This window comes from Cryptomeria japonica, chromosome 8, assembly GCF_030272615.1.
Source record: "Cryptomeria japonica chromosome 8, Sugi_1.0, whole genome shotgun sequence".
Classification (NCBI taxonomy): Eukaryota; Viridiplantae; Streptophyta; class Pinopsida; order Cupressales; family Cupressaceae; genus Cryptomeria; species Cryptomeria japonica.
Genome location: NC_081412.1, coordinates 3,566,523 through 3,587,432, shown reverse-complemented (window position 1 = coordinate 3,587,432; position 20,910 = coordinate 3,566,523). Strand labels below are relative to the sequence as shown.

The 20,910-nt window shown below is 35.6% G+C and overlaps 1 protein-coding gene across 2 annotated transcripts in view; it reads right to left on the bottom strand.

Annotated features, from left to right (window-relative positions):
• LOC131028884 (protein STABILIZED1) overlaps positions 1-200 on the bottom strand; it is a 53,062-nt gene extending 52,862 nt beyond the window's left edge. Inside the window, exon 1 of one of the 2 annotated variants that reach the window (XR_009102662.2) lies at positions 32-200. The gene's annotated coding sequence lies outside the window, so the exon portion shown is untranslated. The remainder of the gene's footprint in view (positions 1-31) is intronic. The other variant, XR_009102663.2, reaches the window with a different exon arrangement.
• Positions 201-20,910: the final 20,710 nt, after the last annotated feature.

Sequence of the window (20,910 nt, the reverse complement as noted above, 5' to 3'; positions counted from 1 at the left end):
AGAAATTTTAAGAGTAAGGAATAAATTCTACCTGTTAAATTTTTCACTTGTATTTCATGTCAATGAATTTTCAGCTCGTGTCTGCAGGCAACTAGGTATGTCAGAGAGGATTTACTCCACATTAAAATGTGAAAAATTAGCAATCCCAGCTATTTGGTCATTCTGATTAATTTTTAGTTACAGGTTTATTAATGCATCTGTAAGGTTTGATTAAATGGTGAGGATGAATCAATTGTTGACTATATTTTTAATTTATTTTAAAATATAAAAATTATTTTATAGATAATCATGTACAATATTATTAGGTGATAGCTAATAATTATTGATAGGATAATCTTTTATTTTAAACTTTTAAATTTAATAATTATTTTTATCTAACTAAATTTATTTAAATAAAATATTTTCATAAAAGTTTCATTCATAAGGTTTTTGGGTTAATCTAAATGTTCAAATTTAAGTATGATGTTCTTTGAGTTCCACCAAAAGAAATTGGATTAAAGTAAATTTAGATGGTGTAACTATAGATCAAGAAGGCAATATACTTGCGATTGTAACAAAAACGTTTATGAAGTGGAATTCCAAACAGCTCTAAACTAGAAATTAAACAAGTTATTATCACCAATCAAAGAGAATTTAACCCTCTTTAAAGATTATAAAATCTATCATGAGTATCGCGAGACCAATGAAGTGGTCGATCAGCATGTGAACTAGGCTATCAACATGCAAAGTAATGATTTTTTTTTATATAACATGTATTGGTGTTGATTACTGCTCGCAATCACTAGGTGTACAATGACATCATAAATATTAACTATAAAATCATAAAACATTTGATTTAATTGTTAGAAATGGTAATGTGATTTCTACAAACATTTTGAGCAATTATTTATACCTTCTTTCAAGTTCCTATAGCATTGTCTTGTTTATCGTTGTTCTATGTATCACAAGAATGGATACTTTTATTTGTCTCTTTGCAAAGACACATCAAATGGTGTTCATAGGAGAAATCACTAACGCGAGGCTAAAGGGGGTTTTCAAGATAGGGTCTTCAATAGTGCTACATGTCATTGAAATGGTGTTGGGAGATCAATATGTAAGTACTTCTTATAGTTATTATATTAATTCTGGTGTTGCTTCCATGTTTCTTATTGCACCACTTGATTGTGAGGAGGATAAGGAATGTGTGGAGAAATTACTGGGCAAGCTACTAAAGGTGAAATGATGTGGGGATGTGAGGAGCTATATAGATGGAGCAATGCCTAGTCTAGGCTTGCATCTGTGTGATATAATTTGGCCTTCTCTCACTAATGTTCACAATGGATTGTGGATCCCATTCATAATCCATGCATCTAGAGCAAACGGTAATTCCTAACACTTAAGGTGAAGATGAGCATCAACTTCTTAAAGACAATTGTGGGGGTCACCCACTTTGGAGATGCAAATTAAACCTTTGCTTGAGGCACCGACTTGGATGAAGATGACACTTTGAAGATTATTTGAGACCTTCATATTGCTTCGAGTATTATGTATGCTTGCTCCCCCATTTTGTGCAAATAGCTTTGTTAATGGATAAATGGGCATTTTATTATATAATGGCCCGATAGATATCTAGTAAAATAGCTAATTAAATAGATCTATTATGTAGTGTGGGTTATGTTGTCTGAAGTCCAAATTTTGTTAGAAAACTTACTCTACAAACCTAGAGTGAAGGTTTTCATGTTCTATTAGATAAATATGTAAATGTTTTTGAAATGTATATATATATATATATAGACGCACACACATACACACACACACACACATATATATACGAGTGTGGTCTCATAGAACCACTTTTATTGATAAAAAAAAATACTTCCATAAAAAATTAATCATTTTAAATGTAAATAAATTATTAATTAAAAAATATATTATATCTCAACATTTCTATCTTTATATAATCAAATATGCTATACATACACATATGAATATACATATCAACCCCTATATTTAATGTATCCTCGTTTATATAAAAAAACTTGATATATTTTTATCAAAGTATCACTTATATGAATATTTTAATTTGTAATATTTTTTCCATTTAATTTATTGATACTTTCCTTTTTATATTAAAAAGTTTTATTTCATTTATTCATAAATATAACTCTTGATGGGTTTGGAAAATTCAACTTTGTGTGTTACTGTCTATGTGTCCATGTTTCCACAAATGCTATGTTATATTTTTTATTATTATGCCGAGAAGGCATCTACAATGAAATCAAAATGTTTGTAAACAAAAAATCAATTTTGAAACAATTTGGCATGCAAATGATGGGTAAATGCATGAAATATGTCATCTTTTGGTTTTTGTGGAGATGTTATTTTATTACTCTAAATAAAATAGAACCCTCGCCACTTGTCTCCAACTATATGAAACTATTACATTCAAATGATAGTGGAAGAGTGCCATAATATTTAAAAGCAAACAATTAATAAAATCAAGTGGCATTATGAGTATTTGACGATCCTAAATTCAGGTTCATGTTGTCATCTTAGATAATGATGGTACATACTTAAGCAACTCTATTATTATCCATATTTTTGAAACTCTTCTATACTACTAATATTGTTGCAATCGTCAAATTTCCTTCTATTAGAAGATATCTTTCAGCATAATTTACTATATTTTTAAAAAATAGATATACTAGTTTATTATGTCGAGAGGCATCTACAATGACATCAAAGTGTCCATAAGCAAAAATCTATTTTTGAAACAATTTGGCATGCAAATGATAGGTGAATGCATGAAATATGACATGTTTCAGCTTTTGTGGAGGTGTTATTTTATTACTCCAAATAAAATAGAACCCTCACCCCTTGCCTCCAGCTAGATTCGCAACTTTTTGCATGCAAGACTTGAATGGATTTGTATTATTGGTGTTTAGTATTCTAGAAGAACGTTTATTTTATAGATGATTCTCTTCTATTATAAGATATCTCTCGACATATTTTACATATATTTTTTAAATATAGGCATACTAGTCATACAAGTGTCAAATCTTTTGTTATAAAGAATAATTATATTATAACAATTTTATTAATTATAGTTAATTGTTAATATTTAATTATGTCAAGAGGCATCTACAATGGCATCAAAATGTTTGTAAGCAAAAATCCATTTTTGAAACAATTTGACATGCAAATGACAGGTAAATGCATGAAATATGTCATGTTTCAGCTTTTGTGGAGGTGTTATTTTATTACTCCAAATAAAATAGAACCCTTGCCACTTGTCTCAAGCTAGATTCGCGGCTTTTTGCATGCAGGAATTTCATGGATTTGTATTCGTGGTGTTTAGTATTTTAGAATAACATTTATTTTACAGATGATTCTCTTCTATTATAAGATATCTCTCAGCATATTTTACATATATTTTTTATAATATAGATATATTAGTAATGTCTTGTTATATTTATGAGATTGCTTTAATTTGAATAGACATGAAGAAGCTTAAGTTGTATTCAGATTTCTAAAATAGATTTGTGATTATCTATTTATTTTGACTATTGAGAGGGGGAAAGTGTACATGATTGGTGGTGCCACCCGAAGTCATGATTGTTTATAGGTGAAGATTGTGAATGTGAGTTTATTACAAAAAAGTATCGTCGATGCTTAAATGGGGTACTCAATACTTAAAGTGGTGTGAAGGGATATCATTTATTCATAAAGGTGCGACAATTTTTTTGTTTCTTTTTCTTCAAAAATTAGATGTATTTAATATATATATATATTATTTCAAGCACATGATATCATTGCGGGTTTTAATTATGATCTCAAAAGATTTACTTACTAGTATACCTATATTTAAAAAATATATGTAAGAGATATCTTATAATAGAAGAGAATCATTTGTAAAATAAATGTTCTTCTAAAATACTAAGCTAGAGACAAGTGGTGAGGGTTCTATTTTATTTGGAGTAATAAAATAACACGTCCACAAAAGCTGAAACATGTCATATTTCATGCATTTACCTGTCATTTGCATGTCAAATTTTTTCAAAAATGTATTTGTGTTTACGGACATTTTGATGTCATTGTAGATGTCTCTCGGCATAATAAACTAGTATATCTATATTTTAAAAATATAGTAAATTATGTCGAAAGATATCCTCTAATAGAAGCAAATATGACGGTTACAACAATATTAGTAGTATAGAAGAGTTTCAAAAATATGGATAATAATAGAGTTGCTTAAGTATGTACCAGCATTATCTAAGATGACATCATGAACCTAAATTTAGGATCATCAAATACTCATAATACCACTTTTGATTTTATTGATTGTTTCCTTTTAAATATTATGGTACTCTTCCACTATCATTTGAATGTAACAGTTTCATATAGTTGGAGACAAGTGACAAGGGTTCTATTTTATTTGGAGTAATAAAATAACATTTCCACAAAAACCAAAAGATGGCATATTTCACGCATTTACGCATCATTTGCATGTCAAATTGTTTCAAAATTGATTTTTTGTTTACGAACATTTCGATGTCATTGTAGATGCCTTCTTGGCATAATTAAGATGGTTACAAAACTTAGTACTCAATAAAACTAGTGTTTTCTTTATATGTCACCATTTTTTTGTATTAGAGAATGTAGATCAAAAAAATAAGTACATATCCAAGTAGGTCTATAAGATCTTTGGACCACACAAGGTTTGATCCAATAAGCTACTAATAATACAAAATTGGATCTATGCTAATTGTAGTTCCTTTTATGCATAATCATATTATTTACAACAAAAGCAATCAAATTCAGACTTAGTGTTAAGTATCATCGGTATAGACTTCCACCAAATAACCATATTGTATAATGATCTATTACTAAACAATTTTGGTTGTGTAGAGGACCCAATGCAAGTTTCATGATGGAGTAGATAGTCAGCTAGTAGTGCATCAGAAATTCCTACTTTCACTAAATCAGTCCAACTCATTCCAAGGTGTATCAACTATTGATAGGGCCACATTAGATCTGCCTACTCAAATGATAAGATCTTCTACTTGAATGAAATGGAATCTTGGAGCTCTCAGAAAGTTGAGGTACTTCTCAAAAACCTCAAAACAATGTTGCCCATGTTGTACTTTCTTTGGAATGCTAGATAGCTTTTTATGTACATAACAGTTTCAACGTTGGTATAGGGTCAATGTCTTATGTATATCACATCTTCTTTGTTGACAAACATTGTTCCATCTTTGAGTAGTTTTTGAAACTTGTCTTTGGAAATTTCCATCGTTAGTGTTACCTGCACAACAATAGAGTGGGATATGAGTCGTCATAAGGATCCAATAAGCACTCTCCCAGTACCATGATACATATTCTCATTTCTAACTTTCCATAAAGCCCATAACATATTAGTAATCAATTAAAGCCAAAACAAGTTATAAAAAAATTTACACAATTCACGTGGCCCAGAATAATCTTTTACCAATTAACTTCCATCCAACCAAATTAGAAAAGAACATCATCCAAGTTTCTTTAGCAAAGAAACAATCAAGAAATGTACATGCTTGATATGGTTAGGTTGTGTAGACACCTAATGTCTAATTAAATAAATATCTTTATTTATTTAATTACTTTAGCCTAATTCATCTATTAATTAAATAAATATTTATTTATTTAATTAATTCATTTATCCTCTTCTAGCCTTATTTCTCATTTAAATAAATACATTTATTTATTTAAATTATCACTTTCCTAAATTAAATAAATATTTTATTTATTTAATTATCCCACTTCTTCTATTAATTAAATAAATCTTTATTTGTTTAATTAATTCATTAACCTTTTCTACCCATGACACATGTCATTCATCTCTTAATTCATACACTACCTACCCCTTTCATTATTTTATTATTTCTTTTACCTACCCTCTAATCATAGCCGACCTCCTTTTACACCTCTCAATCTTATCCCTCCATTTCATATAGTGTCTTCTATATAAGGAGATGCTTCCTTTATTATCAAACCCTAACTACCTGACTACTTGATCAATTGACTACTTGGCATATGTGATCCTACTTGCAACCACATTTCATTCTTTGTTGAGCTCTTGTGCACATAAAATCTGAGAGCAAATATATCAAGCAAGATCAATGGAGATAGGAAGAATGGAGATCCAAACCCTATTCGACATGTGATGGTATAATCTTTGTGATTTCATTTGATTTGCATTGTCTTAGGTAATCTTCATATGTTATGGTGGATCTTTGTTGTTGTTAGGCTAGGGTTTTGTGGTTGAATTCAATTAGCTTTTCAATATCGTTATTATTGTTATCCATTTTCACCATATACATTTTGGCACGCTCAGTGGGACTCTTGTCCCTTTTGCATTTAACATTTTGTTGTAGATGTTGTGTTTGAAGTTGCAAATCTGACATTTTCGACAACATTTTGGTATTTTCATGCCTGCGTACTTTCGGATCGCGTTTTTTATTTTCTATCGCGTCTGTGACACCTGGAATCGCGTCTATGTCCTCGACGGCATTTTTTTTTACAGATTCTGAAAACCGCATCTGTGTTCCTCAGTTGTGTCTGCGGTGTTTTTAGACACGTCTGTGTCCAAAAGTCACGTCTGAGTTCTCGAGCCGCATTTGTGTCTCGCAGAAGCGCGTATGCGTTAGAGAGTCGCGTCTGTGTCTAGGGTAATCATGTCTGTGTGCATTGATTTCATTTTTTTGGAGTTTATTGATTTAGTTTTTGATCTTGCATTTAATGTTTCAGATCCGGTTTATTTTGAGCTAACATTTCCAGATCTAGCTAACGAAATTGGTGCAGCTTGTCTTGAAAGCAAAATCGTTTGGTTGAAGGCCCCTATTTTCACAAAGTCTTTTGGATTTAAAATTTACCTAACTTGTGTGCTTGTAGGAAGGGGTGATTATTTCAAACAATCCAAACTACTAACAAATCTTTGTTGCAGGTCCTTGGCAAGGGTTTTTGGATTTTTATTGTGTGCTTTGTTTTCAATAGACTAGCAAACACTTCAATTGGTGCACTAAAATTGAATCACTGTCTTTTGTGTCTTGAGCAATAGGCTCTTTTTGTTTAATCTTTAGAGGGCCTATCTTCCCGTGTGGTCATTAGGATTACTAGTGAGAAGAGAACGACCCAAGTGGTAGCAAAAGAAAAGCCACCTTCTTCCAAACCACTATAAATAGCTATATTCGTGGTGAAAACTATGAATAACATGTGCCGATTAGTTCATACCGACACTATGTCTCCCCATAAACCCGTTTGATCAAATTTATTTGATCAGTTGTAGGACGTAACCCCTACCGACTGGGAGCCTTCTGTATTTACAGAGCTGAAAGTGTCGCATGTATGGCCACACAAGCAGATGCCCTTACTAGCACCTTTTTGTTTTAGAAGCCCAAATCCTTCTAGTTGTTGGGGCAGGAGGTCGGACCTCTGGTAGCGGCCCACACACATACAATTCTTAGTAGAGATACAAAGTTTGCCACGGGGAGTTTTCGTGGGGACTAATGCTTGGCTGACCCGAGAAGTGAGTGCCGAGGGTGGAGCCAGTGAGGTCAAGCATCTAAGTATCTGCTCTGAATAGCGTAGCCTCGGGGGTAAAACCCCATGTGGGATCAACAACTATTATCTTAGCCAGCCATAAGAATTGTGCTTGACTTATTTTGAACAATCAAACATTCAAGACCAAATAGCAAAACATTGTGTCTTTTGTGTCTTCAAGTGTATGCAAAACATTTATACATCAAACAACACACTTTTTTGGAGTCATTTTGAGTCTAGACACTTGCAAACATTGGGTCTTCATCAACACTGTGTCCTCTTGTCACGAAAAACAATCAAACAGTCAGATTTGGTCACAACAAAAAATGACTTCGCAGATTGGAAAAAATTGCACAAATTTTGCAAAAACGCGTCTGTGTCGGACATAATAGCGTCTGTGTTGTATAACCGCATCTGTGAAGGGCAAAAACGCATCTTTGTTTCCAGAATCAACATTTGCAATTTACACAAATCTCAAAAACGTGTCTGTGTTAAACAAAACCACGTCTGTGTTAGGAAATCGCGTCTGTGCAGTATACAGGCGCGTCTATGTTCATAATTGAAAAAAAATTATAGTCCAACAAACAAACACAGTCAGTTTTAGAATTCTTAAGCTTCCTAGGTTATTTCTCCAGGTTTTCATCTAGCATTCAACTTGTCTTTGGGTCTCACACAGTCCATCATTGCTTTACACCTTACATTACATTCACATTTGTCTAAACTTGAGTCAAAAGGTCACTTGCTTGTCCTCATCATACTTTGTCAACACACTACATACAACAACATTTTGCTAAGTGGTCCCTCGTCAAGGTCTATCACCTTTGGGTCTCATTTGGTCTTACTTAGAGTCAAGGTCAACTTACCTCATCAAGAGAAACTATCCTCTCTTTGGAAGTCACACCTACTCTACTACATACATACTTGGTCTTACACTTTGGACATTGCAAGTACACCTTAGATTCATTTACATTCCATCCAACTCTTGGTCTTCCATACTTTTTCCATTTTCATCTAGTCTCGCACATCTTGGTCAATACCTAGTTCATGGTTGAAACCCGTCTTCAAAAATCTAGGAGAGAAGCTAAAGAGGCTCAAGAGTCTACAAACATGAGTGTCTATGAGTATGACAATGATGTCTTTTTCAATACTGATCATAACACATTACCTGACATGGATGCCTATAGAAACATTCCAAATGTTGAGAACATGGACACTACAAACAACAATGATACACACAATGACAATATGGACAACTTTTCCGTACATTCAGCAGATGTGGAAGAATCCATTATGGACCCCCGCTTCAATCGATTGATTGAGGAAATAATGAGGAGGGATAGACAATACTTCTTACAAATGATGGCACAAAGTGGAGCCAAGATACCTCATGATTTTGACATGTCTCAAACAATGGAAAATCGACCTTTGCAACAAACTCACTCCAACATGGATCAAAGGAGGCCTAATAGTGGAGGCAATAGAGGACCACATATGGTGCCTGAATCACCATCACCTTTGTTTCAAAAACCAGAGGTCCCACACACACATGGTCAAGCATATGATACTCACCTTCGCAAACCATTATGGAAGTCTTATGCAGAGAAATATGCTCAATCACATATCAATGCTAAGGATCAACCACCAAAGCAATTGGATATTCAAAGGCATGCTCAAAATTTGGACACAAGAAAACCCTGTGTCAAATTTGGGGGCAACACAATAGAACATGACATGCCTGTAGAGTATGGTATACATGGACAAAACAGATATTGTGTTCCTCAACATGAATCTATACCAAGTGGTCCATATATGCAGCATCACTATAGACCTCCTCCATATGAACATGTGTATGATCAATATCATCCATATATGCAACATGCTCCTCCTCCAATTGGTGCCTCAAGCATGGGGTATGGTCCAAGAAGTCGATCTCCACCTAAGAGCAATTTGGAGCAACAAATAAGGGACTTACAAAAGAAAATGGAGGACATAAATACACCAAAGCCAACATACACAATGAGAGACATGTGTCCCTATCCATTTGACAAGAGCATTCCAATGCCTCCATTTCCTACACACTTTGTGACGCCTAAGTTTGATAAGTATAGAGGAAAGGGGGTTCCTAAGGCACACATAAGACAGTTTTTCACAGCTTGCATTGAGGTAGCAACATAAGAGACATATTTGATGAGATTATTCCCACAAAGCCTAGGTGATCAAGCTATGGAATGGTTCTCCCAACTCCCACCTGGTATTAAGTCATGGGGTGACTTAGCAGAGGCATTTATCCAACATTTCTCCTACAACATAGAGACATACATATCAGTCACTACTTTGTGCAACACCAAGCAAAAAGAGGGAGAGTCTTTTGCATCATTTTTACAAAGATGGAAGAATCTAGCCAGCAGATGCTCTTGTGAAATTCCACAAAAACAAATGGTAGAAATGTTCACCCAGAATGTTAACAAAGACATTGGCTATGATTTAAGGAAAGCTTGTTTGTCCACCTTCAATGACGTCATTGAAAAAGGCTTAGCAACAAAGAAGGTCCTAATTGAACAAGGAGTCATTAAGATATTCAAGGAAAACAAAGATGACTTTAAAGGAAAAGACAAGCCAAGATTTTGGAATAAAAACAAGAACATAGTCAATGATGGCGTTGTTGATGCCAATACAGTACGACCCAAAATCATTTTTTTCGGATCAAGCTCTACAAACAATCAGGTGAATACTCAAACAACTTCTAAATCATGAAGGAAGTATACTCCATTGGGAGAACCACTTGAGTCAATTTTCAAAAAGCTAGTGGCAAACAAAGTAATCACAGTTCCAGATTTTCCTCCATATGAGCCAAAGGTCAAACCGAATTGGTGGAATGATGATGAGTACTGTGAATTTCATAAGAGCAATCATAAGACAGGAAATTGCCATCAACTGAAGAACATCATACAAGATTTTATTGATAGAGGTGACATTGAGATTAAAGGACACTCATCCAATCAAGAACATGAGATGTTTAAGGAACCATTCCCAAAACATGACAAGGGAAAAGCTAAAGCCACAGACGACCAAACCAACTATACCAGAGCAACCTATAACTATGATTCAACTATCAATCACATTTCGATGGACAATTATGTCTCTACCATTATCATCAAGGACAAAAACCTTGAGAATTCTACCCGGAGACCCAAGATTGTCCTAAAAGGTGTTGGATCTTCTTCCGAACCTACCTCTGAATGTCATGTTACAGCCCGCTGAGGTAAATTCACTTTACAAGGTGGTCCAGCTAAAAACACTGCTTCCTCACCAACCAAACCTGAGTATGACCTTGTAGAGCAGTTAGGGAAGACACCCACGCTCATCTCCATCCTTGAGCTCTCACGCATATCCCCTGCACATAAAGCTATTCTTGACAAAATCTTGAGAGACACCATCATTCCTACTGATCTGAACGTGGACCAGTTTCAAGCCATGGTGGGGTACCTTTCTATTCCACATTCCCTTGCATTCACAGAAGTCAACGACGCCTCTGTGAGCCAACCACATAATGCACCATTACACATTGAAGCCTTCATACACAAACATCGAATAAAACGAGTCCTAATAGATGGAGGAGCTGGTCTAAACATTTGTACATTGAGCACAATTAAACAATTGGGATATTCTGATAAAGTTGTGAATTCTACAAACAAAATCACCATCAAGGCATATGACGATGAAGAGTGTTCATCCAAGGGCACAGTCACCTTACCTCTCAGAGTTGGGCCAGTTACGAAGGATGTGGTTTGTCAAGTCCTCGATCTAGATCTCACTTACAACATATTGCTAGGGCGTCCTTGGATTCACGAAATGAGGGCAGTCCCATCTACATATCACCAATGCATTAAGTTTCCTCACAATGGAGTAGAGGTAACAGTTAACGGTGATCCTAATCCGTTCATATACTGCAATAACCTGAGATAAAAAACTGAGACCATCATTCCCAGTAATCGCGAAGCTGTTCCTTCTTCGGCATACATTGATCCTGAGTCATTAAAACCTTTGACATCAAAACAAGGTGAGCTTAAAGGCAAATTTCAAGACAAGGGCATGGGTGAATACACTTTAAATCAGACCATGTACTTACAACAAGTCACGAGTTCACCAAAAGAATATGGAAGACCACATCCTAACAAGCAAGTATCCATCATGGTACTCAAATGGGACCCCATTACCTTTCAAAGATGGGGCGAACTGGAAGAAGAAGACTTATACAAAATGCTTTACCAAGACCTTGAAGATGATACACAAGATCATATCAGTCTGCCATGTGAGAAATATGGCAAAGGTTTCAAGATTCTGCAAAAATTCGAGTATGATGGAAAAAGCCCTCTTGGGTTACGAAAGGAAGGCATCATTGAACCTTTACAACCTGAATTGACATTCAAAAGGGAACGCTCAAAGGGACTTGGTTTCCTGACTTCCAAGGTCCACACTCAAAGGACAAAAGAAGCCTTACAAATTAAAGCTACCAAAATTCAATAGGAGGATCGCTATTCCACAGACTCCAACAAATGGGAATGGGGTTCAGATAAATCCTCCAGTGACTACGAGCTCACCAAGACATTCAGAGAGCCAGATGAACCCACAGAAGAAGAGGAATTTTATAAAAGATTCAAAGTTGGTCAAGAAACAACCCATGAGGATTCCACATAGTCCTTGTCTCAAGGTCCTAGTTTGAAATCACATAGGATGAGAACACCTGTCCTAGAATGCGCTACTAGTGATGATAATTTGGATTCATTCGCGATTGAGACTGATGAGGAGAGTGCCATCGATGACCTCGATAATTACCTTGACATACCCGAATATAACTGCATCTTCACTCTTAGCCCCGCTAACTTCAAAGACATTAAAGACCTTCCCCTTGTTCACCACCAACTCATTGACTAGGATCATGAAGGACCTGAACAGTTTGACACATTCCAAAATGATGAAGCTTTTATTGACTATCTCGGCATACGAGGTGATCTTCCCCCTGGGGACCATAAAGCGGGATACACTATAGAACTCAATAGCGTGGCATATTTTGGTGAGGGCGTCGGACCTTCCAGTCGAAAAAATGTGAAAATAAGAACAAACCAAGGGTCTTATGGCGAAAACCACACTGTGGCGCTGTTTGACCCCAAAAAAGTAAAAAGAAAGGATGTATTTGAGGGCGAAAACCTCTCTAAGGCACCTGAAGATGGAAGGCTCGACATCCTCCCAACATCATATGAGGAAAAGTCATCCATGTTGGTAGAGGAGACTATAAAAACAAACATTGGTACAGAAGAAGTTCCACACAACATATTCCTAGCCCAATCTTTGACGGAGTTAGAAAGGTCAAAATTCATAAGTTTCTTCAAAGAACGACAAATCAACTTTGCATGGTCATATGCTGATATGCCTGGATTGGATCTGGATTTGGTAATGCGTCATTTGATAGTTAAACCGGGGGGAAAACTAGTGAAACAGAAATTAAGAAAGATGCATCCATGAGTGGCATTACTAGTCAAAGCAGAACTTAAGAAATTATTGGATGTCGGATTTATACGCCCAATTGATTATCTTGAATGGATCTCCAACTTAGTGCCTGTCAATAAACCAGATCGCAACATCAGAATATGTACAGATTTCAAAGACATCAACAAAGCTTGTCCTAAGGATGACTTCCCATTACCAAACATAGATTTGACTGTAGATCTCACAACAAGTCATGAAATGTTATCATTGATGGATGGATTCTCTGGTTATAATCAAATAAAGATTGCATCTGAGGATTAACACAAAACATCATTCACTTGTCCTTGGGGAACTTTCTGTTGGAATGTCATGCCCTTTGGGCTAAAAAATGTAGGCACTATATATCAAAGAGCCATGACTACTATCTTTCACGATATCATGCACGTAACTGTGGAAGATTATGTTGACGACCTCTTGGGCAAGTCAATAGATAGAAATACACATTTGGACATACTTTCAGTCATCTTTGATCGGTTGGAAAAATACAAAGTAAGATTAAACCCTAAGAAATGTGTCTTTGGAGTAACCTCCAGGAAGCTCCTAGGATTCATTGTATCAAAAAGAGGAATTAAAGTTGATCCAACAAAAGTCAAGGTCGTCCTAGAGATGCAACCACCAAGAAATATTAGTCAACTTTGGTCTTTACAAGGGAGACTCCAGTCCATACAAAGATTCATAGCGCAACTTGCAAATAAGTGTAATCCTTTTCAGCACTTGCTACATAAAAACATCAAATTCAAATGGGATGATAACTGTCAACAGGCTTTCCAGACACTCAAAGATTATCTTTTGAATCCACCAGTTTTGATGCCACCAATTCCAGATCAGCCTCTGTTACTATACATATCAGCTACTCTAACAACACTGGGGACACTCTTAGCACAACAAATTGCTGAGGGCAAAGAAAAAGCAGTATATTATATCAGTCGCACATTGGTGGGATATGAGCTAAACTACACACCAAATGAGCGTGCATGTCTCGTTGTGGTCTTTGCTTCGCAAAAATTATGACATTACATGCTCACTCATAAGACTAAGTTGGTTGCAAGATTCGATCCATTGAAATACCTTCTCAATAAAGCAACACTTACTGGGCGACTAGCCAAATGGGTAATGATCCTGAGTGAATTCGACATCGAGTATGTGGATAGAAAAGCAATAAAAGGACAAGCCATCGTAGATCAATTAGCAGATGCTCCCATGATTTATGATGTTCCTCTAAGTTCAGAATTTCTAGATGAATCCATTTTAACAGTGTCACATGCAAAGCCATGGCAACTGTACTTTGACAGCTCATATACACAACATGGGGCAGGAGCTAGCATCCACTTTATAACTCCTCAAGGGGATTCTATACCAAAATCATTATGCTTATCATTTCATTGCACTAATAATATAGCAAAATATGACGCATTGACAACTAGATTATGGGTTGCAGTTTAGTGGAAGATCCAGGAACTTCGTGTTTTTGGGGACTCTCAACTTGTAATCCGTCAAGAAACTAATGATTACCAAACAAAGGATGAAAAATTAATGCCTTACAAAAAAATGGTGGATGACCTGAAACAACATTTCACAAAGATAGACTTTGAGCAGATACCAAGAGGGCAGAATCGAGCCATGGCTACAATTGCTTCATTGATCGATCTACCTCCGAATGAGACCCGCTATGAGTTCTTGGTGGATAACCTGTTGGTCCCTTCATATGACATCACTCCTACTGAGATGATATGTGTTGTCAGTCCAGAGTCCCAGTTATATGGTTCCATTTTCACATACCTTCGTGACAATACTCTACCTCATGATCTATCCAATAACCAACGTCGCACTTTCATTCACCAATCTTCTCAATAAATCATTTTAGCTGATATCCTATACCGGTGAGGTCTAGATGGCACTCTTCTTAGATGTTTAGAAAGCAATGAAGCTAATATTGCGTTACATGAAGTACATGAAGGGATATGTGGTCCACATTCTAGTGGTCCTACCTTAGCCAAGAAACTCATTAGGACTGGATATTACTGGCCCAATATGGAAAAAGGCTCATATCAATTTGTCAAGAAATGTAAGTAATTTCAAATTCATGGAGACCTCATCCATGCACCAGCGCAAGAACTTCAACCAATTGCATCTCCTTGGCCCTTTTGTCAGTGGGGACTCGATGTCACGAATCGTTTTATTTAATATTGTGCAAATTAAAGATGTAATGTGATTTTGAAATTCAAATAGATTAGATCTTTCATAATCTATTATGAGGAAATATAATATGCTTTTCACTTCTGCAAATGATAAGAAATTTGATATTCTTTTGGGGTTTGTCATTGTTGATAAAATTTTGAGTGTAAGTAATGCAGGATGAGGTGAAGAAGGTCGAAGGCGAGAACACGAATCAGGTAGAATTGCTTTAACTGAACGACTTCGATAGAAAAGGGAATCTTTCACACACCACATTAGATTTTATATTTTGCATCTTGAAAGTGTGGATGATTAAATGATCTTAATTGAGTGTTTGTTCAAACTAAAATGATGAAATTTGAATAAGTAGTAGATTAATTTAAATGTTTATATAGGTGCATTAATTGCATGATGTGAGTAGTGTTTGAAATAAATATAAGTTGTCTTGAGTAATTGTGAAATAGTATGTTAAAAGAGATAAATGTGTCGAAAATGAATACCGACCTTAGGTTTTTATGTCCTTGTTCAAGTAGGTGAATATATGAAAAAGAGTACTTACAAGTTTAAATTTCGTAAATATTGAATAATGTATTTATTTATGGAATTAAACTAAGTAAATAAAAACCTGATATATATATTTGTCATTAAAGAAAAGGTTAATCCAAGAATATATTAAAAACAAGGTCTAATGTTATATAATAAAGAAAAGTCAATTATAAATTAATAAGACATACCATATTATATATCCTTTTATTAAAAACAAGTTTATTGTTTAATATTAATAAAAAGAAAAAGAGAGAGTAATTATAAATAAATTATAATGTAAACCATATAACATTATTCCTTTATTAAACATGTTACTAAAACATACCATATTTTAATATATATTAAGCATATTAATGAAAGGTGGCGGGTTATAAAGGAGGTCGACCGTTTAAAACCAATGCAAGAGCCGCTTGGTCGGTGTAGACTCCTCCACCATGATGGCCGCTTTGGTAGGATAAGTTATAATCTTCCTCCATGCATGGTAGAACCCCCTTCCACCCTCGGTGAGTGCTAGCAAATCTCTAAACGCGTGGTAGTCTTCCTCCACGCATGGTAGTCTCCTCCACCCACGGTGATTGCTGTTAAGAGCTTTAAAACCAGTCTTCCTCCATCCTCGGTGGCTGCTAACAAAGTTTTAAACACAGGTTATCATGGAGGCAAAGACGTTTAGATAGGCAAGGTTTAAGCTACCACCACTTCCACTATTAAAACATAAACTCAAACGTGTAAACCAGTCTTCCTCCATCCTCGGTGGCTGCTAACAGAGCATTAATGCAGGAGGCAAGATGTTTAGGTAGGCGTAGGAGACAGTACCACCACTACTCCCATTTACAGCGTAAACAAACGTGCAAAACACTTCCTCCATCCACGATAGCCAAAACAATATACAGTTCAATGGAGACTTAAACGTTCTCATGACTCGGTATGCGACATTACTGCAGTAGTCGACAAATTTCATGCATAGAGAATATTGTTGCAACCGCAATCGTGGAACAATTAATATAACCCAGAGGATAGCAGAAAACTTAGCAGCAAATTTGAATAAATAGACGTAGGCACCCTCTCACAATTACATTCTTTTCTCATACGAAGTTAGAAGAACGAAATTCTTGAAGGGAGAGTTTGAAAGATTAGTTTGATAGAGAGTTAGATTAGTTTGAGAGTTAGAAAGATTAGTTTGATAGAAAGATTAGTTGATAGATAAGAAGAACAGTTGGAGAGAAAGAGAGACGTACGATTAAGGAATCGAAGCATTTGACGAAGAACGTCAAGGTCGAAAGCTCAAATTCCATTCTAAGTTTCCAAGAGGTTAGCATCTTTGTTTTTCATTTCGTTTTACTTTATTCGTTAAATTTGGTATAAAATGTGTTAAAAAAGGAAGCTTGGTTAATAGATACGTACATCCAATTGGGTAATGATTATTAATATTGTATTTGGAAAGTTTTTTTTGTAATCCATTATGGAATAAAAGAATAGAGTTTAGAGGAAAGAGGTAGTTAATATCGTACTTTGCACAGAAATATTTAGTTTTTAATTCTATTTTTTTTTTTTTTGAATGTGTTTACGTACTTTTGTTAACATATGAGATTACTCTCATACATGTTTAACACCTTCTATTTTAAGTACTTTATTTTAGACGAAAGATTGATTTTTCGATTATTGCTTATAAAAGGTTTATTATCATTTTTTTTGAAAGATTGTCTTCGAAAGAGAGATTAGACAAGTAATGATTAGTAAGCAACAAAAATGATATCTCTATTTCCATTTTAAAAGAAAGATTGTATTCTCAAAAGAATTTGTGTTTGTGGGAATCAAGCTAGGGTTAAGCTTGAGATGGAGAAATTTACCTTTCGGGACGGGTGCCGAATGTGGATGCTTTAGAGAGAATAGTTGCTTTTTCCAACTATTATTTTGCTGTGCATAGCATATACTTGGCCAAGTTATTGTTAGAATTTTCTGTAGAAAAAGATGGAAATTCCTTATTTATACTCTCTACCACATCCTAGTATGATAGCGAATGCTTGTTTCTTAGAATGAAGTAGGAAAAATGAAAATGCATATATCATCTAGGCATGCACCAGATTCCCTCTTGCTTTCGAATTCTTTGGTTAAACCAATTCGTGCAGGGTCGGGTATTCTTGATTGACCAAGAATTCCGGGGAAGCGTAAGCTTCAAGGTTGGGCGGAAAAAGTGCTTGACTCTTGTTCTCGTCTGCGTTCGAAAGACAGAAGGAAGCGACTCAGACTGAAGATCGACGGATGTATCTTTTTGTATAATCTTAAGGCTAAATTGAAAGCCTAAGTAGAAAATTTGAATTTCTTTATATTGGATATTGTATTATTCACGAGCATTAATATGATATATTTGAAAATTGCGTATATTTTTTATTAAAATAGGCTTAGAGATTGAAATTTTAAGTTTATTTACGAATAAAGCATAGTTTAGGGTTAGATCTGTGTAGGGGAAAAAGCGAGACTAGGTTAACATGCCCTAATCCTACCTTTTGACACACATTACGGAATATGAAAGAGCCTAGAGGTATCACACAATTGACTACTTCTTCTTGTGAAAGAGAGAGCCACGGGCTACCTATTAGGATTTCTATTCCTTTGTTGAAATTGGAAGATCAAATGATGCAAGTTCAATTCCTAACCCCAAAGTGCAAGTATGAACTAATAACAAGATTACAGAATTGAACTTAAATGATGGAAAGTTGTAAACACAAGGACAAGACAAGAATGTAAATGCGTACCCGGAGTTAAAATCTGACTGAAAATGTTCGGGACGGGGGCGCGGGCGCCAATGTCCTGATCCTGCCCCTAAAACTGCTTCGGAAACTGCTGTTTTTGCACTCTGGAAAAGCTGTCAAAAATGCTGAAAATGCTGTCTGTCAGGAGGACCAGGGCGCCCAGCGCCCCTGTCCTGGCAGGACCAGGGCACCCCACGCCCCTATCCTGGTCTTTTGCACTGAAATTTGGTGGGAAGGTCTGTCTCAGTCTGCTTCTCCCGGATCTGCAACCTGCGGCGTCGTCCGAGTCCTGAAACCTGCACTTATATCTGAAAAGGTGTTTTGGGCGGCTATATAGGGTTTTGCCTTAGTCAAACCCCCGCTTCGGTGATTTCCACCTCCATGAATAGCCAAGTTGTTTGTAAAATGTATTGTGTGTGCAGACCTTGTGTGTGTGCAAGGTCCAAAAATGCAAGAAAGCAAACTAGAGCAACCTAGAAAGTAAACCCTAATTGCTTGTAAATGATAATGTAAATGCTCTAAATCAAGATGCAATGTGATCTAAAGCATGAATAAATGATGTATTGAAGCTTATGCAAAGACATGAAAACAATATGAAATCATACCCAACCCTCAAGGGAGGAGTACAAGCCAATCTTCAGTCGGTAATCTCCTATTGTTCTTCAATGTCTTCCAAGCCCTAAGTGAAGGAATGAAATTGATAGATGCTTGATAGAAGGATGTTGAATGTTGTTGAAGTCTTCAAAGATCTGCTTTTTCGCTGCATATGAGGTCCTGAAAATCAAAATTCGGATCCCTTCAAATGAAGAAAGAGAGCTCTTATGTAGGAAACCCTAGGTCTTAATTTCAACTTTTGGCCGACCTAGAGATTGAATATCCCACCAATTTCTTGAGGTTAAGCTTTATTTTATGATTGGATCGTGCTCCTAAAATTTCGGGAAAAATGTCTGGGACCATGTTGCACTCCGGGCGCCATGGTCCTCTCCGGGCGCCATGGTCCCGACAACTTTTCACCAAATTTTCAGGGCCGTCGGATATGATGATTTTAAAGAGAATCCCGAAGTTATAGGTGATTTCGAGATGTTTTGACCCCCGAAATCAAGCCCCCTAATCAGGGTTTTTGATTAAATGATGTATTGGAAGAATAAAATGAAAGGGGCACGCTTTAATGAAAGGGCCCAACTTTATGATATGGGAGATGATAAAATAGGACCTTAGACCTAATTAATTTAATTGATTAAGTGCTAAAGGGGAAATGCAATGCAAAATGCAAAATGCGCCAAGGCGGGTGCTAAACTAGGTGTGAAATTGTACCACCCTAGCAAGTGCGTACAATTTACGACGCTACAAGATCCCAAACTGACGTCTTTACATTTTGGTATCAGAGCCTAGGTTTTATAACACTAGGACCTATATGAGTCACTTTGCTAAGATAAATCTGGAAATTAATATCTTTATATTTTTCAGAAATGGTTCGCACTAAGCAAACAGCCAGAAAGTCAATAGGAGGATTTGCCCAGTACCTGAGGGTTAAAAAGGATCCTCAATCACCTGCTAAGACGATTTTGGATGATGCTCCTTTGGAAGCAAAACTAGTTCTAGAAAAGAATATTGTAATAGGAAAGGACACTACAGAATGTCATACTGAGAAGAATATCCCTATAAAAGAGAAGGAGCCTGAGTTGGAGTATTCACCTATCAGGCCCATAGTGATAAGTTCTGAGGAATTTGAGGGCTACACCCCTCTAAGTGAGATTGAATCGGATGGATATACCCCATTAAGTCCGAATGAGTCGGAAGAATCCACTTCCCCGACTCCTCTCAATAAGTGATGTAACGTGTTACAATACTTCAATAAATTGTCTTCCCTTCTACTATAAGAATAAGGATGTAATCCATTTCTACTATAAAATAAGGATGTAATCCATTCTACTATAAAATAAAGATGTATTCTCTTCTACTATTATCAATAAAGATGTCTCCTATACTATTTTGAGTTAAAATTGCGTATTCCTTAATGATATCTATATATATACTTGGAACCTAACTTATATAGTAAACAGGAAAGAAGTAGAATGAAATTATTTGATATTGTTATGTTTTAAATTGTTTTCTTAATTATTCTATAGGAGTATTAAACTCTCTAGTTGCTTTATAAGGCTAAAGGTTAGGGAATATTATAAAAGTTACAAAAGATTGGTGCTAGGATAGATCTTTAGTTTTCATATTGGAAAAATTCTCTAGGGATGGGGATAATCAATTTTCTTTTAGGTTTCCTAAACATCTAATGTGCTATTTCGTTGCATCTTTAGATGATTTGGAGAATTTGATAGAATTT